The sequence below is a fragment of the Mus caroli genome, unplaced genomic scaffold, assembly GCF_978045245.1.
Source record: "Mus caroli unplaced genomic scaffold, Mus_caroli_1 scaffold_3, whole genome shotgun sequence".
NCBI lineage: Eukaryota > Metazoa > Chordata > Mammalia > Rodentia > Muridae > Mus > Mus caroli.
This window is the reverse complement of record NW_028227258.1, coordinates 62,588,471-62,614,250: the sequence shown is the minus strand read 5'-3', so window position 1 is coordinate 62,614,250 and position 25,780 is coordinate 62,588,471. Positions and strand designations below refer to the sequence as shown.

Sequence of the window (25,780 nt, the reverse complement as noted above, 5' to 3'; positions counted from 1 at the left end):
TGGGTGGGAGGCAGTGAAGGGCTTGCCCTTACGACAGTAAGGTCTCCAACCTCTCTCCCCCCTATTAATTAAGTTTAAATAGGCAATGCTTAACAGAGGTGATCAAATGATTTTTTTTCATCCATAGATGAGTGGGCCTTTAACCTTGACTTGGGTGGACATTGACCTGATTCCTCCCGTGAGCATTATAACAACTCACATCTGTGGCTCTTGGTATCTTTTGGGGAGGGGAGGCAGAGCCTTAGGTATTTTTGGTTTTTAGCTGGAATCAGATACCAACCTCTTTCAAATCAGGTGTGTCGCACAGGGAACTCAGAAACGGTCAAGCTGGACCTTCCTTCCGCAGTAATCTCCTGCGCCAAGCGGTACCCATACTGTATTCATATGATTATGAATCAGTATCGCAGTTCTGAGTTATGCGCGGTCTCTATATGAGACTTGTCAACCTCAGATTTAGCAAGGCCTAGACAAGAATTATGTCAGTATTAACACCATTAATTTTGGTTAAAATAGGAGCTGAAAGTCTTTCCTCTTCATCTCTGTTATTCCCTAGCCTGAGGAACTAAGGACACCTTGCAGTAACAGCAAGGGTGAAAAGCCAGAGGCCAGCTAAGGGACTAAGCCCATCTCTATCAAAATAAGAACTAATCTCTGTAAATATATGAAATTTTTACTTCCCTAGCTCTCCTGGTAAATCTAAATCCTATCTCAGGCTGAAAGCCACATGCTGGGATGTCCTTGGAAGGGAGATTAGCAGTACCACCTGTTTGCTCTTAGGGGCGGAGAACCGGAGAATGTGGATTGACCTGCTTGAGAAAAGAAAGAAATCTAAACAATGAGAGGGTAGCAATGTAAATTTTCTGTTTGGAGAAGTCAAGGTACTTTATTTAGATGCAAATTGTAAAACTAAAGCTAATCTCCGGCCTCCTGTAGGGGAATTGGCTCAGAGGAAAACAGTTTCTGGGAGCTTCCACTCCCAGCTGAATTCTAAGCACAAGAGGAATTTTAGTATTTAGAATGATACTTACGAGAAGAGACAGAATCTGTGTTTACCTGATGAATTAATCTCTCTGGTAGCCACCGTGCTCCATCTTCATCTCTTGAAAAATCACAAACCGAGCCTCTTCCCCAGATTAGTACTGGATCCGGACCCTTCCATTCATTAGTCAGGGCGTCCTTCCATTTTACCAATGCATAAGAATTAGAAGTAACTGGGTGCCAGTGGCGTTCCGCTGCAGACTGACCTTTAATGTCAGTTTGCAAAAAGTTTAGGACAAATAAGGTGAAGGCAAGATGAGCCTTTGGTGACTTTGGGGGAAATGCTCTGAATTAACTTTGCTAGGTAATTTAGAATATAGGAATCTCTAATAATTGAACTGAATATTAGACCAGTCTAAGATTGAGTTAGAATGGCTGGTCACACTGAAGAAGAGTGAAAAATCATTATGACTCTATTAAATGACTAATTTTACTAAGTCTGAATATACAGTCTCTGATGTACTATTGCCATAAAGTTAAAAGGCTAGAAGCTAGTCTAAACTGGAAAAATGACAAGCAAGGATGGATCTAAAACATGAATTTAATCTTTTAGTCCTTTTAATCAGGACACTGAGTTAACTTACCTGTCAGCTCAGCACACGAATTACCAATATGCTTCTGTAGAGTTCTGTGGAGAGAACCTGTTTTTCCCTTTCCTAATAAGGTAGCTGTTTTAGGATCAATCTATAAGCCAACAAGTAGACCCTTTTAAAATACTAAAAAGCATTTATTAAATTTGACATTTTAATCTCAAATTTTGAAAATAAAGGTATGTTTTAAATAGTGTGCATGTAAATGCACTAAATAGTATATATGGGGATACAATTTTTCTCTTTTGTCTTTTAAGAGGTTAAAGTTTAAAATTTTACAATATCTAACCTTTTGAATTAATAACTTGTTGGACAAAACATTTAAATATTTGGCTGTAAAGGGGCAGTGACTAATTGCACTTTCAATCATTTTTTTTTTTTTTTTTTTAAGGAACGGTTGTAACTAGAAAGCTTGAAAAGTTATTAAGAGTCACACGTGCATAATTTATTTATTTATTAACTAGAAATATGTATAAGCAATTGTAAATTTGAGAATAAATAGTATCTGAGGGACGAACAATTTTAAGTAATTATGAGCTCAGAGATATAGCATTGACTATTAATATATAAATTAAGGTTTGATTGTTCAGCATTTTAAAACACCATCTACAGCACACAACCAGATTATTTGTGTTGGGAACAGGGGCAACTGTGTGTCTTAAGACTTTGCCCCACAGCAGCTAGTTGGGCCTACGTGGGCCAACGATTGGCTGGGAGGATGAGAAAAATGACTTTACAATAATGTTTTTTCTGGCCGAAGAATTGTCTTGGGCACAACTAATTTTTAATTACCAATTAACAACAATTATAAAAGCTTTCTTTATTTTTTGTAAAACCTTTTGTAGTAAACTAAAACACTAAATAATAAAAGGATACTGTCTCTGAATCTTTTGGGTGAGAGCAAGGATTTAAGGTAAACTTCCCTTGAGAAGCATTAGTTAATAAAATACTTTCCACTTAGGAAACAATATATACTGAAAGATTAAAACTTTTGGCTTCTTGTAAAGAAGCAGAAACAATAAACATTTTTCTTACATAATGTAAAGCTATATTAGCCATACGTAGAGGCAAAATTTTCTAGTGATTACCAGTTTACTAGAAGCAAAAATCTTTGAATTTAAGCATTATTTTAAACATCTGAATAGATCTGTAACACTGTTAAAAAGAAATTTTCTTGAACACAGGGAAAAACTTTTTTAGGCATTGTTTGCAAAACAAAAGAAAGGGCCACAAGCCGCTCTGTGGCTGCCCAGAGCCCTGTATTGACTCAAAGGTAAAATACTTTTTAATCTGAGCATTAATCTTAAATTTGCAATCAAACTGCAAGCTGCAGTCAATGGAACAATGGCAGTTTTAACCATAATTTTTAAGTTTTTGTGCAAGGTTAGGATAATATCTACAACTTTGGGAAAGCAAAACCTATGTTTAAAACAATTTATCACTGTTAAAATCAATATTAGAAGCACTACTATCATATTACGAAGTTTGGATATCAAGTAATACCTATGAATACCTATTAAAGCAAGCTTTAACGCTTTAATAAAGAGGCATTGCTTTATATCTTATCTTAAATTTTACTATTTAGGATAGGAACCACATTAATCATTATCTAAACTAGAAATATCTTAAGAGACTCAGCCTCTGAAGCTTAATCTCAAACTCTAACTCGCTTAGCCATGTGTCCCTATGAGTAGCACCTCCCGAAGTGGTGACTATAGGTGAAGCGGGAGATTCGCAAGAGGACCAATTCTCATTAAGGTAATGGGCAATTCCTCTATCTGAGTGATTTTTGTTAAAATTTAGTCCATCATCAGAGTTTCCACATTTATCAATTTTTGAGTTAAGAAGATCTTTTTCTGAGGAGGCCTTCTCTGATAGGCACTCCTCCTGAGATACCACAAGCTCCGCCTGAGGGCGATTTAGCCCTGGAAAAGTTGCATCTTTTATAGCATCATTTACAAACGCCCAGAGACCTAGGGTAAAATTATCTGTCTGAGCGATATTCAAGGCCTCACCAACTTTCTCCCAGGTTCCACAATCTATCGTTTCTTCTTCCTTGAACCATGGACAACAGCTATCTATCTTATCTAAAAAATTTCTTACTAATTGTACTTCAAGCCTTACTCCTCTGGCCTGAAACAACTCCTGAAAACTAAAAACAACCGCCTGATCCATGACTTTAAACCCTTCCTTCTTCCACCTAAGCAGCTTTCTAAAAAGCTGCGGCACACCGCCTGTCTCCGTATCTAGTTCCGATTAACGAGCTGCTGACCCCAAGCAGAAACAGTGTTGGGTTAGCACTGATTCAAACTTGATTCGTATCCTACCGCATCCTCAGCAACACTTTACAAAACTGAAATTTTAGGCTAGCGCTAGCATGTGTACCTGTCCGTTGCTCCGATGCTCCGATACAAAGATCCTTTCCTTTCTTGTGGAGCTCCACACAGCAGTCGTTTCTCTTAGCATCCCTTTGCCATTCTTCAGGTCCCAGTTCTGGCGCCAACTGTTGCGGCCTGCCCGCAGTCCACAACACGAACAGTTCAACTGAGAATGGCAGTTCGCTGAAAAGAGAGGAATCTAGATGGGGCGGAAGAAAGAATGGAGCTAAGACAACATCCTGATCAAAGCTCAATTTTACTATTTTCAGACACTCAGTTATAAAGGAAGGGGGAGGGAACCCAATATCCCGCCAAGTAACTCAGGGTCCAGTAGCAGGACGAACATGTGTGTGCCTCCAGGCAGCAAAGGCAAGTTCCAGCAGTAGGCGTGGCAGGACGAATGAGCAGATAGCTCCACCCTTGAGCAAGCAGGTTCCAGGCTGGGGGAAGGGAGGCTACAGGAACTATATCAATCTAAGACATAGGTATATGCCAAGAGGCCGTGGTTTATTAATAATAATGTGCAAAATAAACACAAACAAGCTGCATATATTCTCCTTGATGGATAAGAATAATTTGGGAAAATCTGAGATTTCTTAAGCCAGGTGTGGCCGCCAGCCACCATAACTCCCAGGCAGGACTATGGAGCATAAAATATTTTATGCCCCAGTCCAGCTAATTTTTGTATATATTTAGGTAGGAGTTGAAGCCTCCCTCAACTTTGAAGCAGGCTGATTCAGATTTGCTGCCACTGAATATGAGATCATCTGGGATGTAGCCTTCTGACTTAGAAGACTCTGCTACATGCTGAGAGACCCTTGAGACATTCTGGACACACATCCTATCCTGCACGTCACCTACAGGCTGGCTCCAGGCATCAAGAATCGATTGGCAGGGATGGGCCTCTGCTCTTTATAAGCATAGACTCTTAGTAAACTTTGGGGCCTTGGTCAGAGAATATTTTGTCTTGGCCTCATTCTCTTCTCAGTGTCTAGTCTCTTTCAGCCCCAGCCTATCTTTCAGGAGTACCCAGTTCATGAAAGCCGTGGGCAGCTTACAGTTACAAAGATCTTTGCCTGAAAGAGCTGTAACATTAAGATCCTGGGAGACATCCTTCTGTCTCCCTGCCCCTGAGGCACTGGCTCCCAGTCTAACTGGAAATCTGCCCATTCCAATCTCTGCTTCATCCTTCCAGTCCTGTGTACACCAGCATATGGACACCATGAGAGGAAGAGAATACAGGGCAGAGAGTCACGGGGCTTTAGGAATGAGCTGGTTGTATCCTGTGTACATCAAGAGATGGGGTCCCCAGGGAGTTGTACCTCCATCCTCAAATAGGTTGTAGTGAGGTAAAGAATGATCTGGAGAGACTGGTTTCTATGGGCTAGTGGGAACTCAGTCTGAAGTAAGAGTTGGATTCTCCAGTGAAAAGCGTTGAGGAGGGTGAACGTGGAGAGATCATTATGGTCAGGTAGGAGAGAGTGATTCCCTAACCTAAGTCCCTTCAGATGTGGCATCCAGGATCTCAGGTAGAAAGTGCTTCTAAGTATTGTGGGCTGAAAGAAAGTATTGGGGTAAGATGGCAGGGGGCATAAGAGGGTCTACAGGAAGGAGGAGATCTGGGTCTGCTATAAGATTTGAATGGTCCCAGGGATTGGAGTTGGGATAGATCATCATGATCCTGTACGCTGGCTGTTACAGGGAGGGAGTGAGGATGGAGAGAGTGTAATGAAGGAGAGGACGAATAATGAAAATCATCTACTTGAGAAGTAGACTGGTGTGTTCACTCAGAGTCCAAGAAATGGTGTGTTTCTAGATATATGCTACTCTCACAAATGGATTGAGGGTAGAGGAAAGCTGGGTCTGCTTCCTCCATTCCTCCAGGAATTCCCATGGAATGGAGGAGGTAGGGTAGCACGAGAAGCCACTTCATGTTCTGATATATTTGAAATGGTATGTTTTACTCTTTTGGCAAATCTCTAACTCAAAACAACACTGAGAGTTTAATTAATGTATTTCCCCCCTTTAATATCCTTTGAGAGTTAGGTCTTGTCTTTCTTCCTTCCTTCGTTCCTTCCTTCCCTCCCTCCCTCCCTCCCTCCCTCCCTCCCTCCCTCCCTCCCTCCCTCCCTCTCTTCCTCCTTCTCTCCCTCCTCTTCCTCTCTTTCTCTCTCTCTCTTCCTTCCTTCCTTCCTTCCTTCCTTCCTTCCTTCCTTCCTTCCTTCCTTCCTTCCTTCCTTCCTTCCTTCCTTCCTTTCTTTCTTTCTTTCTTTCTTTCTTTCTTTCTTTCTTTCTTTCTTTCTTTCTTTCTTTCTTTCCTTCTTTTAGAACAGTGTTCCTTCATGTAACTTTGGCTGTCCTAGAATTCATTTTGTTTTTATAAACTCAGAGATCTTCCAGATTTTGCCTGAAAATTAACTGCATATGCTGAGAATTCTCTTTAGTGCTAACATTTCCTCTAGATGAGCTGAAACCTTTCCTAAAGTTGTTTTTTGAAGTGGCAGCAAAAAGAAAAGATGATTGGAGTAGGGACTTCGGACACAGATATACTCTCTGCATTCAACTTACAAGTTCAATTTAGAGATGGGGAGAGGGTTCAGCAGATAATCTTTGAATTCTAAAGCCAGGTAATCAAAGTTCAGTCCTTGGGACCAGCTCCATCATGTTGTCCTTTCACCTCTGCACATTTCTTCCTTGGTTCACATGCAGGAGCAGATAAGTTCACACACTAGCTAAATAAAGAAATGCATGTTATAATAATAGCAATGTTCATATACTTACATGTATTTACAAAAAAGTTTTAGATTATACAGGACAAAAAATGCAAATTACACTGTTTGAAAGGAAAAGCCTAGATTGATGCAAAAATAGAACCATTGCAGGTTCACAGTGATTTCCTTCTCAGAATTCAATGGTAGATGATATTTCTGCTGAATGCTTTGTTTTAGCTTATGTGATGAGAGGATCATTTAAGTGCCTGAAACATGAGTTAATTCTAGGGTGGTGTTGTGGGTCACTAAGGATGAGGCCTAATGGAGGATTTTTTTTTTATACAGAATAACCACTGAGTCAAACATCTTCTTTTGCATGTTTGAGAAGGGCCCAACAAAAAAGGTGTGTCATAGCTCAAGATATGGAGGGGCCATTCCTTCATCTCTACCTCCCGGAGGAGGTACTGGAGTTTCTTCCACTGAAGAAATGAGATATTAGCCTGTAGGTAGTGGTACAAGTCTTTAACATCAGTGCATGGGATGCAAACCAGGAAGATTTCTGTTAGTTTAAGGCCATTCTCATCTCCAGAGTGAGTTCCAGGAGAGCCAGGGCTACACAGCAAAACCCTGTGACAAAACAAAGCAAGCAAGCAAGCAAGCAAGCAAGCAAGCAAGCAAGCAAGCAAGCAAGCAAGCAAGCAAAGAAGCAAGCAAGCAAGCAAGGAAACAAACCAATCAACCAAAATAAGTGAGAAATAGAATATACTTATCTGGTATGACTCCCTGTGTGACAGATGCTTGCCCTCAGGTCAGATATCTAACATTGTTGCTAACACCCTAGTTCTCTTATTACCAGAATGGGTTGGTGTGAACATCTGTCTCATCTCCAACAGAATTTTGATTGTATCTATGTTATTCTTTCTTTCATTGTGTGAATCTTCACAGATTCAGATGAAAAGTAGCATAGTAAAATGATAAGAAAAATTATATGAACTTAGAATTCTAAGGTAGGCTCAGAAAAGACATATTCTTTTCTGTAAAGGGATGTTATTACTTCCCAGAATCCCTAGGTGCAGAGCAAGCGTTGTCCTAAGCTCATAGTATACACCCCCAGAAGCCACTGTTTTCTGTGTTACATCCTTTCTCAGGAAATTTCTAACGCAGATTTCCATAAGACAAAGTCACTATTTTTGTACATGCAAGGGAGAGAGAAAAGGGAGAGGGAGAAGGAGAGGGAGAGGGAAAGAGAGAGGGAGAGAGAGAAAGAGAGAGAGAGGGAGAGAGAGAGAGAGGGAGAGAGAGAGAGAGGGAGAGAGAGAGAAAGAGAGAGAGAGAGGGAGAGAGAGAGAGAGGGAGAGAGAGAGAGAGGGAGAGAGAGAGAAAGGGAGAGAGAGAGAGGGAGAGAGAGAGAGAGGGAGAGAGAGAGAGAGGGAGAGAGAGAGAAAGGGAGAGAGAGAGAGAGAGAGAGAGAGAGAGAGAGAGAGAGAGAGAGAGAGAGAGAGAGAGAGAGAGAGATTGAGAAAGACTCTTCAGGTGGAGAAGAGAGTGTCCTAATGGAATCAGGTGACAATCCAGTTTCAGGTGTGGTGAGAAGATGCTTCAGATGGCAGCATTTGTAAATGCATATGTTTCTTAGCCAAACCTCTTTACAAATTTGGTTCAAATGCACAGGCTATCCCTAAGCCAAGGGTTTTGAGAGGCAAGCACTCTTGGAGAAAGAAAATGAGCCGAATGGAGCACTGTTAAGGACTGTTTCCTGAGGACTTTTCAGCCTTAGAACCCAACAGCACAGTCTCCTTCTAAATAAGACCAGAGTGGAACCCAGTGCCTAGTCTCTTTTCCAATATCCCATTATAGGCAGTTGATGCAACCCTGCTCTGAAAGGGTAGTATCTCCCTACCCCAAGAACTGTTGGCAGCTCCCATGCATCTACCCAAAGCCTTCCTCTACTGACTAGGCTTGTCAAATCCTAGTCTTGGAGGCTGAGATCTGAGGGCCCATTATGTATGGATTTTTTGGGGGGAGGGGTCTTATGATTTGATTTACCTACATATCAGCATTAAATGACAGGTACCTGAGGAATGCAATCCTCTGTTGTTTGGATATTCCTGGGGATTTTTATTTTAACATTGAAAAGTAATTTTCCTTCTCTTTTCTTTTTATTAGATATTTTCTTTAATTACATTTCAAATGTTATTCTCTTTCCTAGTCCCCCCTCTGAAAATCCTGTATTTCCTTCCCTCTGCCCTGATCATCTATCTAACAACTTCTGCTTCCTGGCCCTGGCATTTACCTATATGGGGCATAGAACCTTCACTTGACCAAGGACCTCTCCTCTGATTGATGACCAACTAGGCCATCCTTTGCTACATATGCAGCTAGAGCTATGAGTCCCACCATGTGTTTTCTTTGGTTGGTGGTTTAGTCTCAGGTAGCTCTGGGGAGTACTGGTTAGTTCATATTGTTCTTCCTCCTATGGGGCTGCAAACCCTTCAGCTCCTTGGGTGCTTTCTCTAGCTCCTTCATTGGAGAACCTGTGTTCTGTTCAATGTATGGCTGTGAGCATCCACTTCTGTATTTGTCAGGCACTAGCAGAGCCTCTAAGGAGACAGATATATCAGCCTCATGTAAGCAAGCTCTTGTTGGCATCCTCAATAGTGTCTGGGTTTGGTGGTTGTTCATGAGATGAATTCCCAGGTGGGGCAGTCTCTGGATGGTCCCTCCTTCAGTCTCTTCTCCACACTTTGTATCTGTATCTCCTTCAATCATTATTTTGTTCCCTGTTCTAAGAAAGATCAAAGTTTCTACACTTTAGCCTTCCTTCTTGAGTTTCATTTGTTTTTTGAATTGTATCTTGGGTATTCCAGCTTCTGGGCTAATATCCAATTAATAGTGAGTACATATCACATGTTTTCTTTCGTGATTGGGTTATCTCACTCAAACAAATGGGACCTCATAAAATTGCAAAGCTTCCTCTGCAAGACAAAGGACACTGTTAATACAAAAAGGCAACCAACAGAGTGAGAAAAGATCTTTACCAATCCTAAATCTGATAGAGGGCTACTATCCAATATAGACAAAGAACTCAAGAAGTTGGACTCCAGAAAAACAAACAACCCTGTCAAAATATGGGATACAGAGCTAAACAAAGAATTCTCAACTGAGGAATACAGAATGGATGAGAAGAACCTAAAAAAATGTTCAAAATCCCTAATCACCAAGGAGATACAAATCAAAACAACCCTGAGATTCCACCTGACCCCAGTCAGAAAGGCTAAGATCAAAATTTCATGTGACAGCAGATGCTGGTGAGGATGTGGAGAAAGAGGAACAGTCCTCAATTGCTGGTGGGATTGCAAGCTGGTACAACCACACTGGTAATTGTTTAGGTGGCACTTCAGAAAATTGGACATAGTTGTACTGGAAGATCCAGCAATACCTCTCCTTGGCATATACCCAGAAGATGCTCCAACTTGTAATAAGGACACATGTTTCACTATTCATAGTAGTCTTATTCATAATAGCCAGAAGCTGTAAGAACCCAGATGTCCCTCAACAGAGGAATGGATACAGAAAATGTGGTATATTTACACAATGGGTTACTATGCAGCTATTAAAAACAATGAATTTATGAAATTCGTAGACAAATAGATGGATCTGGAGGATATCTATGTTTTACAAAGGGAAAACTAAGAGGCAGTAGTTTGTAAAGGGGAGTGGGTTATTTCTGTGCAGAATAGGGAGAGGAATATTCTCAGGCTCTCTCCACCTTTCTCATACCAGTGCTACACTTTTATGGAAAAGATGTAAGAAAAATCATCAAACGGACATAAGATTTAGCTGTGAGAAAATGTGTAACTCTGAGAATGTTCTTTTAGATGGAACCCCCTTGTGGACTGAGCAAGGAGTGCATCTCTGGAAGAAATTGTAATTCTGTAGCATTCTTTCTGTCAGGGTCCCTAGTACAAAAAATAGAATAGTATCCCAGTCATTAGGTACACACTGAAAAGACAATGGGTTGGAGTTAGTCTTACATCTGCATCTGTTCCTGACTTTTTCCTCAGTTCACCTCAGATCCATGATCTCTTTCTGATCCCAGAATGACCATGTGTAGACACAGAAGGGACATAGAATTATTTATTTACAGAAAACCACATTCCATAGATGGGGTATTGACAAATATTTATTGTTCTTTCCATTGTGCTTTATAAAGAAAGCAGAATTTTCTGAAGGGTAGACATGCTTTGAATGGGGAGTTGAAATCATGGCGAGAGCTCTATGGTACAAGAGGTGCTTAGGAGGTTCGACCGTGGAACTGGGGCACAGCTGCTGTGAATCTCTGGGTAGGGTCTTCAAGGAGAAGGCTTGTGGCTGGGTCAGTGACTGACAAGGCTTTCAGTGTCTTGATTAAGACTCTAAGATCCTCCATATCAAAGGGAAGCATCAGGACCTGGGTTGTATGCCTGTCCCTGCTAGAGGACCTGATAACACCCAGGGCCATGTCTTCACCATTCTCATCTTACTGCTACTTTTTGTTTAGCATCTCCCTGTGCTGCTTCACTAGTGTTCCAATACACTTTGAGGTTTTCTGCTTGGATTCCTGCCATCTGACATGTGGCTCATAACCCAGATCTTGCTGAGCTTTCTTGTAGGAAATGGTGAACACACTATTTACCACTGTGATCAAGATGTGATTAAAGGGTGGCCTATAGTTGTAGACTGGATGTAGCAGGAAGCTCACAGTTTCCACCTGGAAGGCAAGCCAGTAGAGCAGGGGCAGAGGAAGGCTCCAGCTGTTATCAAGGCGGAGGTCCTACTCCTTGCACAGGGTGCAATTTAAATTATCATAACTTTGGTGAGGGGTGTTATCAGAGATGTAATAGAACTGTCGTTGGATGCTTGGGGACTTCTTGGGGACCTGAAGGCCCCTGGCAGCCAGAATGTGAGCCCAGGCTGCATTGCCCACATACACTGGGCTGACTATGGAGAATGTGGCATTTTTCTTAATTATGCTGTTGTTCTTCAGTGCTATATTCAGAGTGGTTGAAGGGGTTTGACATTCTTCCCCATAGATGAAAGGGAGTCTTAAGGCACAAGTATGCAAAGTACCACCATTTTTCAGGATAATCCCATTGGCTGCCAGCACTGCCTTCTCAGCCATCTTTTTGCTGTATGGGTATGGGTCAGTCCATGTACTTTCATGACGCTCTTTCTCATGGCCATTCAGACAATCTCCTGGTATGAATTTAGTCCAGCCACAAGTATTCAGCTACTGTAGATGAAGGCTGGTACAATGGCTTCTACACAAGCATCCAATAGGAGCTGGTACCTGCTCATAGGAAGCTCACGATCATTGCTAGAAAATAAACTAAAGGGCCACTGTGGCAATGGCATCAGCTTGGCCTCCATCCCAAATACTGTGAAAGGGCCACGACAGGCTAAATGCATTCCCACCTGATGGTGACTCAAATCGACCATTCTATAGCCATGTTACATGCCTCACACTGTCTGAGGGTGTTGTTATTGTTGTTGATATAAACACCATGATCAAAGCAACTTGGGTATGAAAGGGTGTCTATGGCTCCCACATCTAGATCACAGTTTATAGGTGAGGAAAATTGCTGCAAGAACAAAGGCAGAAGCCATGTAACAATGCTCCTCCCTCTCTTGCTTCCCATGGCTGCTCAGCTTGTTTGCTGATATTACCCAGAATCTCCTGCTCAGTGTTTTTACTGCCCATATTGTGTGGGCCATCCTATGTCAATCATTAACATAACCCACAGAAATGAACGCAGGCCTATCTGATGGGAGCAATTTCTGAGTAGTGTATTTAATTTTCTATGTAGACTCTTAACATGTAGTTCAGACTGTCCTTGAAGATAATGATTGTCCTGGTTCAGAGTCCGGAGTGCTAAAATTACAGATATGCACCACTTCATCTGGGGCCCCTTACTACTCATAATTCGACATTAAAGGCTGGTGTAATTTTTTTATGTCGTAAGAATTAATATGGAAATGAGAAACTGGTTATTCATATCACCACACTAAAATGTGGCTAAGAAAGAGGTCTGTTCAAATTCAAACAGAATCTGTTTGAATTTGTTTTGGCCACCATCAAATAATTAACTGAATTAGAAACGTAGTCCAGTTAGTCATTGGGAGGTTATGTCAGGATACATGGCAATCAGGACCTTGGACTAAAGTGGTGCTAAAAAGACTGGTGTCAGGATCAGTGTGTTTACTTTATATGGTAATGTCCTTTATGTAACCTAGATTGGAAATCTACTTTCAAAGCCACTAAACGTGGATTTCTGTTTGTATTTTCTGCTCCCTAAAGAGGGGTGCCTCAACAAGGAGTAGATCATGTAATCAGGTGTTGACAGGTGAAATCTTAGGCTAGAGACTGTGATTTGGCAGAGGAATGAAAAGGCAGAGCTGGAAGTTTTATCAATGAGAGAGAATGAGGAAAAGAAGGGAAGGGATGGAGGGCAGAGGGAAAAGAAGATGGAGGAGGAAGAAGAGGTTGAAGATGGAGCAGACCAAGTTGGCCTGGAGGAGCTGAATGTAGCTAGGAACTTCATAGTTGGGCAATGGAGTAGTGTGGTGGTTTACTTTTCCTATCAAAGCAGGCATCTTGTAATTGTATTGTTGAGTAGTGTGTTCCTGGAATGGGCATTTTGTGATAGGAAATTTAATATTATAAATCTGACTGGTATAATTTAAATCTGTGATATTTTCATATCATGGTGGTAAGGGGTGCTGAGTGAGCAGGCCAGCCACAGGGGTTGGATGACCTGAGAAGTTAGAGCAGAAACTCCATGCATTTCTGATTTAACTGGTTTGGTTAGCTTAGCAAGCTAGCTGCAGGAACCAGGGCAAGATGGCCTCTTAGAGCTGTCCATGGAGGGTGGACATAAGGTGAATAGCCAGATTCAGTGTGTTTTTTCTTTTTTCTACTACAGTCTATAAGTAAGCATTTAAGTGTATGGATCTAAGGAGGAAAGTACTGAGCTGCCTAGGAGCAGTCTTCAAGGCTAGAGTGATGCTGAACTGAAGGGAATGATTTTGTGGAAATTGCAAAACCATTGTTCTCTTAGTAGAGAACACGTCCTGGGTCTTTCTTCTTGTCTGGCTCTTATGGAACAGCTTTGAAAGTGCTCTAAAGAAGAAAAGTCTTGTCCATAGTGGCAGTGGGTGGATGGAAATCAAGCATGTGGAGATGGAGTCCAGTCACATAGTTGAGAAGGGTCAGGAGAATGTTCCAGGCATTGAGAGTACATGGGATGTGACTTTAAAAACATTTTCTCCTACACTTCATTCCTCTCTATATATGTTTTTTTTTAAACACCAAGGACAAGAGTCCTGATTTCTGTCCCCTGGTCAGCAAAGACATACATCTGGCCTAGGCAGAATATAGCAAGTATCCCACTATTCCTCCAGTTGTTCCAAAGTAGGGGCTTCCCTCCCCAACATGTTTTATGGTTTTCATTTTCTAACCTGCTCCATATTCTCCTAGTGTACTGTGCCTTTCAGATCAATGTCTAGAATGGTCTATCTGGGAAGGACACCTGAGATATCAATATTGGTAGAAGTGTGGATGACAATAGAGATGCCCTGGCCTGCTCTAATCAGACACTGGGCATCCAGAATGTCTCCCTTCAGTACTGTCACCTTGGCCTTTGGCTGCAGCTCTGTGGACACAAAGCAGGTCCTTGGGAAGCTTTCTGCATGGGATGGAAGTTTCCTGACACAGGTGTTAGTTATGTAGGTCTTCAAGGGCAGTCATGGTGAGAAGACAGTGGAGAGGAGGGCTGTCTACAGAAGGAAGCATAAATGCTCAAAAATCAGAATGTAGCAGTTGTAGGGAATGAGGAAGCATCTATATCTGCCTCATCCCTTTGTAGAAAATGCATCTGAGCAGTAAGATGCCACTGTGCCTTATACAATACGATGGAATTATAGGAAATCCCTACATTCATTAAAGTAACTGGAGAGTTGGTGGTTAATCAGAATGTGTCACCCAAAGTCCCAGTGAGGAGGACCCAGAACAGGGAGACAAAAAGATGGAAAATTTAAAGTCTAATCAATTTTGAAACTTTCTGAAGAGGTAGCAGAATTAATGAGAGGAAAATGGGACCTTTGTGATGAACTCAGAATGGGCTCCAATGGTTGGTTTAGGGGAGTATTTCTTGTCAGATTGATTTGTTGGAAATGAGGCAACCTCACCTGACAACATAGCTAGGGCAATGGATACATCAGTATCTTCAGGTTCCTCTGATACCTATTGGATAATACTTGTAATTCCAACGTCACCCAAATTTGCTCACAAAATTAACATGTGCTCATGCAGCCTGTACCACTTCCCACACTGACTGAAGCTTCACACTTTGTACATGGCTTTCTAAGGTTGCTCTTTCCTTTCATCGCTATCTCATGATATCACACATTCATGCAGATGTCCTAGTATAGTTTGGGGAACCACAGAAAGCTATAGGAACATACCTCGGGACACACATTTGCCTAGTAAAGGCTCTAATGTCCCTTTGTATCCTTCCAATTGATGCTCACTTCTCCATAAACTCTAAGCCCAAGACTATCTGGGATCAACTGTTATGAGACAGACAGATCAACTGAATCTACAATGCTTCTAAAGAATAGCTTGACAGAGGCAGGAGTCAAAATCCAGAGCTGGACAAATTCCTCTTGAGACAGATGAAAACTTCTTGATTTGCCTACTCTATGTTCCTTTCCCCTGTCAAGCAACTCTTTAAAGGCATTGAAATACAAAAGGATGGGTGTCTTCAAAAAGGTTTCTATTGCAGTGATGTGACACCATGGCCAGGGAAACTCTCATAAAGAAAAAAATTATTTGGGGCTGGCTTACAGTTTCAGAGTTGTTGTCCATTATTTTCATGGCAAGAGAGGGGCAGACATGGTAATGTCATAGCCTTGAGTTCTATGTCTTGATCCTCAGGCTGCAAATGGAGACCTCCTTCCCCACTGGGCATAGCTTGAGAATATACTAATGCCAATCTTGCCCTACAGTGGCATACTTCCTCTAAAAAGGACACATCTCCTAATAGTGCAACTCTTCATGGCCAAGTTTTCAAACACATGAATATATGGGGACTATTTCTATTCAAACCACCATAATGGAGAAAAGCCTTCTAGGAAGGAAGTAGGTGCCAGGACAAGAATCTCTTTCTGTATGCCCTTTACTTTGCTTTCATTTGATCTGACTTCTATACAGATAGGGTCAAAGGAGTAGCTCACACTTGGCAGGTGGTACCCAGATTGAGTATAATAGAGTAACCACACATCAATATTTTGGTTGTCCTGAGATACTAGGCCATCTTATGTGCACTGTGATAACACCACAACTCCCACTTTTTACAAGATACTTGGCAGTTGTTCTGCATTGCCATATCATGGAGGTGATGGCATGCTGTGATCTGAAGTATAAGGAGATTCAGAGAGATGCTCATACTCAGCAGCCTTTAAAAGGACAGAGGGTACTGCCAGACTTTTTTTAAATTTTTTTTTGCTGTGAGGTTTTGGGGATATTACTTTTCTTTGTTGTCATCTCATTGTCTGTAGAATCAGAAGACAACATTGTCTTTGTTTAAGGATTTCATGTTGAGGAGGAATAAAGAGTTTAAAACATTGAGAAGTCTCTAGCTGAAAAGGCATTAGAAGGATTCTTTACTCTTACTGGAAGAAGGGAGTACCAACTGAGAAAAATGTTTTTAAAAAATCCAGTAGTTGGTAAGCCTGTAAGGAAATTTCATCACTAGTGACCATTGTGGGAGGGAACCTTCCATTGTGATTTGTACTGTCCCTAGACACTTAGGTCTGTGTTCTATAAGAAAGCAGGCTCAGCTTGCCGTGGGAAGCAATCCATTAAGCAGAGTCCCTCTGTGGTATCTGCATCATCTAGTTCCTCTAGGTTTCTGCCCTGTTTAAGTTCCTTTCCTGCTTTCCATCCTTATTGAAGAGTGATGTGGTAGGTCAAAACAAATAAAGGCTTTCCTCCCCTCATTGATTTTGGTCATGGTGTTCCATCACAGGAATATTAAGTACTGCTGGCTAAGACCGAATATGTTAATTATTTCCTTTTGTTTGCTTGCTTTGAGACAGGGTGCATAGGTTATTCCTAAGGATGCTAAAATACTAACTCATTAGACAGAAATTCAAGGTTTATATATTTTGGCGTTATGATGTATGAGATAAAGAGAAACAACCAAGTATGGGAAGAAACTGTGATTTGTGCAATAAGGATTTATAAGGAGAAATACACATAAGAAAATGTGTTGAGAAAAAAGGAGAAACCATGTTTGTTTGTTTCCCCTAAAGATTTGTTTGTTCTCAAATCTGAGAGACAGAGAGATGGGGTATGAGAGAGAGAGAGAGAGAGAGAGAGAGAGAGAGAGAGAGAGAGAGAGCCCTGAATGATAAAAACATTTGGACTATCTTGGCAAATGGTTTGAGACAGCTACAAAGTACTTTCAGAAAGGCACAAAATTGAGCTTCTGCTCCAGTCCAATCACGCGGGACCTGAGACTGCTTTGGTGGGGGAGGCAGAAATCCGGCCTGAATAGGGCCACAAGCCTCTCCGGTCAGAAAAGCACCGGGGTAGCTAGGGCGCAGGGTCGGCTGACACTCGCCAGCTACCCACAACACCCGCCACAGGATCTTAAGACTTCTGGTGAGTGGAACACAGCTTCTGCTCCAATCCAATTGCACACGGGACCTGAGACTGCATTAGTTAGGGAAGCAGAAAACCGGCCTGAGTAGGACCACAGGCCTCTTCCGGCCGGACCAGCACAGGGGTAGCTAGAGCGCAGGGTCGACTGACACCCGCCAGCTACCCACGACCCCCGCCACAGGATTTTGAGATTGCTGGTGAGTGGAACACAGCTTCTGCTCCAATCTTTAAACAGTGACAAAGACAACAACTAACCCCAGAGATTACCAGATGACGAAAGGTAAACCTAATAATCTTACTAACAGAAACCAAGACCACTCACCATCATCAGAACCCAGCACTCCCACTTCGCCCAGTCCAGGGCACCCCAACACACCGGAAAAGCTAGACACGGATCTAAAAGCATATCTCATGATGATGGTAGAGGACTTCAAGAAGGACTTTAATAACACACTTAAAGAAATACAAAGGAACACTGGTAAACAGGTAGAAGACAGTAAAGAGGAAGCACAAAAATCCCTTAAAGAATTGCAGGAGAACACTGCTAAAGAGTTACAAATCCTTAAAGAAAAACAGGATAACATAATCAAACAGGTAGAAGTCCTTACAGAAAAACAGGAAAACACATCCAAACAGATGATGGAAATGAACAAAACCATACTAGACCTAAAAAGGGAAGTAGACACAATAAAGAAAACCCAAAATGAGGCAACACTGGAGATAGAAACCCTAGGAAAGAAATCTGGAACCATAGATACGAGCATCAGCAACAGAATACAAGAGATGGAAGAGAGAATCTCAGGTGCAGAAGATTCCATAGAGAACATCGGCACAACAATCAAGGAAAATGTAAAATGCAAAAAGATCCTAACTCAAAACATCCAAGAAATCCAGGACACAATGAGAAGACCAAACCTAAGGATAATAGGAGTGGATGAGAATGAAGATTTTCAACTCAAAGGACCAGCAAACATCTTCAACAAAATTATAGAAGAAAACTTCCCAAATCTAAAGAAAGAGATGCCCATGAACATACAAGAAGCCTACAGAACTCCAAATAGACTGGACCAGAAAAGTAATACCTCCCGACACATAATAATCAGAACAACAAATGCTCTAAATAAAGATAGAATACTAAAAGCAGTAAGAGAAAAAGGCCAAGTAACATATAAAGGCAAGCCTATCAGAATTACACCAGATTTCTCACCAGAGACTATGAAAGCCAGAAGATCCTGGACGGATGTTATACAGACACTAAAAGAACACAAACTCCAGCCCAGGCTACTATACCCAGCCAAACTCTCAATTAACATAGATGGAGAAACCAAAGTATTCCACGACAAAACCAAATTCACACATTATCTCTCCACGAATCCAGCCCTTCAAAGGATAATAACAGAAAAAAACCAATACAAGGACAGGAACCACGCCTTAGAAACAACAAGAATATAATCCCTCAACAAACCTAAAAGAAGACAGCCACAAGAATAGAATGCCAACTTTAACAACAAAAATAACAGGAAACAACAATTACTTTTCCTTAATATCTCTTAATATCAATGGACTCAACTCCCCGATAAAAAGACATAGACTAACAAACTGGCTACACAAACAAGACCCAACATTTTGCTGCTTACAGGAAACTCATCTCAGAGAATAAGATAGACACTACTTCAGAATGAAAGGCTGGAAAACAATTTTCCAAGCAAATGGTAGGAAGAAACAAGCTGGAGTAGCCATTCTAATATCTGATAAGATTGACTTCCAACCCAAAATCATTAAAAAAGACAGAGAGGGACACTTCATACTCATAAAAGGTAAAATCTTCCAAGAGGAACTATCAATCCTGAATATCTATGCTCCAAATACAAAGGCAGCCACATTCATTAAAGAAAATTTAGTAAATCTCAAAGCACACATTGCACCTCATACAATAATAGTGGGAGACTTCAACACACCACTTTCACAAATGAACAGATCATGGAAACAGAAACTAAACAGGGACACAGTGAAACTAACAGAAATTATGAATCAAATGGATCTGGCAGATATCTACAGAACATTCTATCCTAAACAAAAGGATATACTTCTTTTCAGCACCTCATGGTACCTTCTCCAAAATTGCCCACATAATTGGTCACAAAACAGGCCTCAACAGATACAAAAATATTGAAATTGTCCCATGCATCCTATCAGATCACCATGGACTAAGGCTGATCTTCAATAACAAAATAAATAATAGAAAGCCAACTTTCATGTGGAAACTGAACAACACTCTTCTCAATGATACCTTGGTCAAGGAAGGAATAAAGAAAGAAATTAAGGCCTTTTTAGAGTTCAATGAAAATGAAGCCACAACATACCCAAACTTATGGGACGCAATGAAAGCATTTCGAAGAGGAAAACTCATAGCTATGAGTGCCTCCAAAAGGAAACTAGAGAGAGCACACATTAGCAGCTTGACAACATACCTAAAAGCACTAGAACAAAAGGAAGCAAATTCACCCAAGAGGAGTAGACGGCAGGAAATAATCAAACTCACGGGTGAAATCAACCAAGTGGAAACAAGAAGAACTATTCAAAGAATCAACCAATCAAGGAGCTGGTTGTTTGAGAAAATCAACAAGATAGATAAACCCTTAGCCAGACTCACTAGAGGGCAAAGGGAAAGCATCCTAATTAACAAAATCAGAAATGAAAAAGGAGACATAACAACAGATCCTGAAGACATCCAAAACACCATCAGATCCTTCTACCAAAGGCTATACTCAACAATACTGGAGAACCTGGATGAAATGGAGAAGTTCCTAGACAGATACCAGGTACCAAAGTTGAATCAAGATCAGGTTAATGATCTAAACAGCCCTATATCCCCCAAAGAAATAGAAGCAGTCATTAATAGTCTCCCAACTAAAAAAAAGCCCAGGATCAGATGGGTTTAGTGCAGAGTTCTATCAGACCTTCAAAGAAGATCTAATCCCAGTTCTTCACAAACTATTCCCCAAAATAGAAACAGAAGGTACTCTACCCAACTCATTCTATGAAGCCACAATTACTCTGATACCTAAACCGCAAAAAGACCCAACAAAGATAGAAAACTTCAGACCAATATCCCTTATGAATATTAATGCAAAAATCCTCAATAAAGTTCTTGCTATCCGAATCCAAGAACACATCAAAACAATCATCCATCCTGACCAAGTAGGTTTCATCCCAGGGATGCAGGGATGGTTCAATATACGGAAATCCATCAACGTAATCCAGTATATAAACAAACTCAAAGACAGAAACCACATGGTCATCTCGTTAGATGCGGAAAAAGCATTTGACAAGATCCAACACCCATTCATGATAAAAGTCTTGGAATGATCAGGAATTCAAGGCCCATACCTAAACATGATAAAAGCAATCTACAGCAAACCAGTAGCCAACATCAAAGTAAATGGTGAGAAGCTTGAAGCAATCCCTCTAAAATCAGGGACTAGACAAGGCTGTCCACTTTCTCCATACCTATTCAACATTGTACTTGAAGTCCTAGCCAGAGCAATTCGACAACAAAAGGAGATCAAAGAGATACAAATTGGAAAAGATGAAGTCAAAATATCACTTTTTGCAGATGATATGATAGTATATATAAGTGACCCTAAAAATTCCACCAGAGAACTCCTAAGCCTGATAAACAGCTTTGGTGAAGTAGCTGGATATAAAATTAACTCAAACAAATCAATGGCCTTTCTCTACACAAAGAATAAACAGGCTGAGAAAGAAATTAGGGAAACAACACCCTTCTCAATAGTCACAAATAATATAAAATATCTTGGCGTGACTCTAACTAAGGAAGTGAAAGATCTGTATAATAAAAACTTCAAGTCTCTGAAGAAAGAAATTATAGAAGATCTCAGAAGATGGAAAGATCTCCCATGCTCATGAATTGGCAGGATCAACATTGTAAAAATGGCTATCTTGCCAAAAGCAATCTACAGATTCAATGCAATCCCCATCAAAATTCCAAATCAATTCCTCAACGAATTAGAAAGGGCAATCTGCAAATTCATCTGGAATAACAAAAAACCTAGGATAGCAAAAACTCTTCTCAAGGATAAAAGAACCTCTGGTGGAATCACCATGCCGGATCTAAAGCTTTACTACAGAGCAATTGTGATAAAAACTGCATGGTACTGGTATAGTGACAGACAAGTAGACCAATGGAATAGAATTGAAGACCCAGAAATGAAGCCACACACCTCTAATCACTTGATCTTCGACAAGGGAGCTAAAACCATCCAGTGTTAGAAAGACAGCATTTTCAACAAATGGTGCTGGTAGAACTGGCTGTTATCATGTAGAAGAATGGGAATTGATCCATTCCTATCTCCTTGTACTAAGGTCAAGTCTAAGTGGATCAAGGAACTTCACATAAAACCAGAGACACTGAAACTTATATAGGAGAAAGTGGGGAAAAGCCTTGAAGATATGGGCACAGGGGAAAAATTCTTGAATAGAACAATAATGGCTTGTGCTGTAAGATCGAGAATTGACAAGTGGGACCTCATGAAACTGTAAAGCTTCTGCAAGGCTAAAGACACCATCAATAAGACAAAAAAACCACCAACAGATTGGGAAAGAATCTTCACCTATCCTAAATCAGATAAGGGACTAATATCCAATATATATAAAGAACTCAAGAAGGTGGACTCCAGAAAGTCAAATAACCCCATTAAAAAATGGGGCTCAGAACTGAACAAAGAATTCTCACCTGAGGAATACCGAATGGCAGAGAAGCACCTGAAAAAATGTTCAACATCCTTAATCATCAAGGAAATGCAAATCAAAACAACCCTGAGATTCCACCTCACACCAGTCAGAATGGCTAAGATCAAAAATTCAGGTGACAGCAGATACTTGCAAGGATGTGGAGAAAGAGGAACACTCCTCCATTGTTGGTGGGATTGCAAGCTTGTACAACCACTCTGGAAATCAGTCTGGCGGTTCCTTAGAAAATTGGACATAGTACTACCGGAGGATCCAGCAATACCTCTTCTAGGCATATATCTAGAAGATGTCCCAACTGGTAAGAAGGACACATGCTCCACTATGTTCATAGCAGCCCTATTTATAATAGCCAGAAGCTGGAAATAACCCAGATGTCCCTCAACAGAAGAATGGATACAGAAATTATGGTACATTTATACAATGGAGTATTACTCAGCTATTAAAAAGAATGAATTTATGAAATTCCTAGCCAAATGGATGGACCTGGAGGGCATCATCTTGAGTGAAGTAACACAATCACAAAAGAACTCACACAATATGTATTCACTGATAAGTGGATATTAGCCCAAAACTTAGGATACCCAAGATATAAGATACAATTTGCTAAACGCATGAAACTCAAGAAGAATGAAGACCAAAGTGTGGACACTGTGCCCCTTCTTAGAATTGGGAACAAAACACCCAGGGAAGGAGTTACAGAGACAAAGTTCGTAGCTGTGATGAAAGGATGGACCATTTAAAGACTGCCGTATCCAGGGATCCATCCCATAATCAGCTTCTAAACGCTGACACCATTGCATACACTAGCAAGATTTTGCTGAAAGGACCCAAATATAGCTGTCTCTTGTGAGACGATGCCGGGGCCTAGCAAACACAGGAGTGGATGTTCACAGTCAGCTATTGGATGTATCACAGGGCTCCCAATGGAGAAACTAGAGAAAGTACCCAAGGAGCTAAAGGGATCTGCAACCCTATTGTTGGAACAACAGGATGTACTAACCAGAACCCCGGAGCTCTTGTCTCTAGCTGCATATGTATCGAAAGATGGCCTAGTCGGCCATCACTGGAAAGAGGCCCATTGGACTTGCAAACTTTATATGCCCCAATATAGGGGAATGCCAGGGCCAAAAGAATGGGAATGGGTGGGTAGGGAAGTGGGGGGCGCTATGGGGGACTTTTGGGATAGCATTGGAAGTGTAACTGAGGAAAATATGTAATAAAAATATTAAAAATTAAAAAAAAGAAAGGCACAAAACTTATTGTGGGAGGAACAGTTGTCCTTGTACTTATTTTCAAGCCCTAGGGAAACCTGGAATGTAGGCACAGAGTTGTGCCTTCATGGGAAGAAATGTACAACCAGTTGTCTGCCCAGTAGTGTGGGAGCAGATTTGCACTTCAGCCTGATGAATTGTGTGAAATCTGTGTGGCTGGACACTACATGGGACTAGACATTCACTAGACTCTTAACATAAGGTTGTTTTTCTTAATCAATCTATATGTCCCATCTTTATGGAAGGTTTCACATGGGCTTTAAAAAGTGTTTTGGTGTAGTCATGTCTGATATGTCCTTGGCCTGGGTGTGAGGAGAAAAAAAGTAGAAAAAAATAAAGTACCTCTCCAGCAATGTGCTCAGTCACTTTTTTTGAGAGTAAATGGCAAAGAGATGGAATGCTGGGAAAGGCATTGGAGGATTCCTGATGACACATATGAAGTCCTACTGGCCCTCACTATGTGCTCTCTAATCTTCATCTTCCCTTCTTCACTCCCCTTCCCTACAGACTTATTAAATGTACCCTAACATTATATTCCTGCTATGAACTGTTGTCTCTTCCTAGACTTTAATAAAAATTAAATATGAAGCAGATTAGGATTAAGAAACCGGCTAAGACCCACTGCTAAGGTTTGTAGTTCAATAATCTTTTGTTAGTATTCAAAGTTTGCAAAATAGTGTAAATATTGACAAGTCCATTCCATTTAGGACATAAAAGAGCTTCCAGCAAAGGCGAAAATTGATCTGTAGTGTCTAAATAGGAGAGAGACCTTTAGGCCCAGGGCCTGCCCATGTTCAGTTGTGGGTGAGGACTGAATTCACTTTATCCAACTATACAGTGACTTTTGTGCTGTTCCAACTGTGAATATTGTTTAAAGATCCACCTATTTTTTATGCTGTAGATATGAAAGCCCTTCTTACACCCCGTCCAAATACCCCAGTCCCTAGATCATTTACTGGACAATTCCTCTTCATGTTTTTGACAGAAGGTCCTGAACAGGACTCTGATCTCCTGCAGCTCTTCCTCCTTCACCAACATTCGGACAATCCTCTAGCCCGGAAACCCTCCTGTTCCTGTCACCAGGCACCTCCTCCCATGCATGGTTAACACAGAAATCAGATTGTTGAGGGTGCAGATGTGATTAAAGATGGTCTTGTGGAATGGTTCAATTTGTACAGGGTCAAGGAATTCTTACTACACTTACATAGTAGAAAAAAATGTCCTGATGTTAATTTCATCTTTTTCTTTCATAAGACCGTACTTCTCTGATCCCAAATCTTGTGTGATGTTCTCTAAGAAGCAAGGAAAAAGAAATCAAAACCAGAGTACACATATGCACTGGACACCAGATATGCAATCTCTATCTTAGGTCATCTTTGACACTGAGACACTACTTTAGACTGTTTCCTAAGCTTGTCTCTCTCACCTTAGATGTCAATTACAAACTCTGTATTGCCTTACCTGTGCTTATGAGAAACCTCTCACACATGTTGTTCTAAGAATTCTCACTGTATATGGTTAGTATTATCAGCTTCAAACCTCTGACTTCAGAAATGCAAGCTCACATTTATAAAGGAAAGAGAGGAAGTGATTCACAAGCTGAGGAAATAGAAAGTGGCACAAGGTTTCTACTCCTTGTATGATGGATCAGCTTCTAGTAATGTCTAACTGTTCAGCTACAAACAAGCTTAGGATGCTGGGCCTCCTTCATCAGTTAATAATGAAGACAATTTTTGATAATTAAATGAAGACAATTCTCCAATAGAGGTTTCCTCTTTCTAGATGGCTCCAGGTTTATTCAAGTGTACAAAAAAGGTTAATCAATACACAGACAAAGGGGAATGCCAGGGCCAAAAGAATGGGAATGGGTGGGTAGGGAAGTGGGGGGCGCTATGGGGGACTTTTGGGATAGCATTGGAAATGTAACTGAGGAAAATATGTAATAAAATATTAAAAATTAAAAAAGGTTAATCAATACACAGACAAAGATTGTTCTTTCAATGTGTTAAATATATTTGTTAGCAATTTTAATTCCTTTTCTTAGTGTCAACTACTTTATCTTACAGTTCACTGCAGTGAATGCATATGTTCATCTAATGGAAATATTATTTCATGCAATAATCTGATGGTTGTTTGTTTCATTGTTTAGATTGACAATAGTAGAGGAATAACGGTCCTCTGGCAGAAACGCTGCAAGAATTTTCCAATCTATAACCCATGTACCCATGTGGTCAAGAAAAGCTATGAATGAAGCCCAACACAAAACCGAGAATTTATTTAAAACATTAAGAAAAGTTTATTTCATTTTGTGACT

The 25,780-nt window shown here is 40.8% G+C and overlaps 1 pseudogene; it reads right to left on the bottom strand.

Annotated features, from left to right (window-relative positions):
• Positions 1-11,242: 11,242 nt before the first annotated feature.
• LOC147005494 (NADPH-dependent 3-keto-steroid reductase Hsd3b4-like) lies at positions 11,243-24,567 on the bottom strand (annotated as a pseudogene).
• Between the last annotated feature and the right edge of the window lie 1,213 nt (positions 24,568-25,780).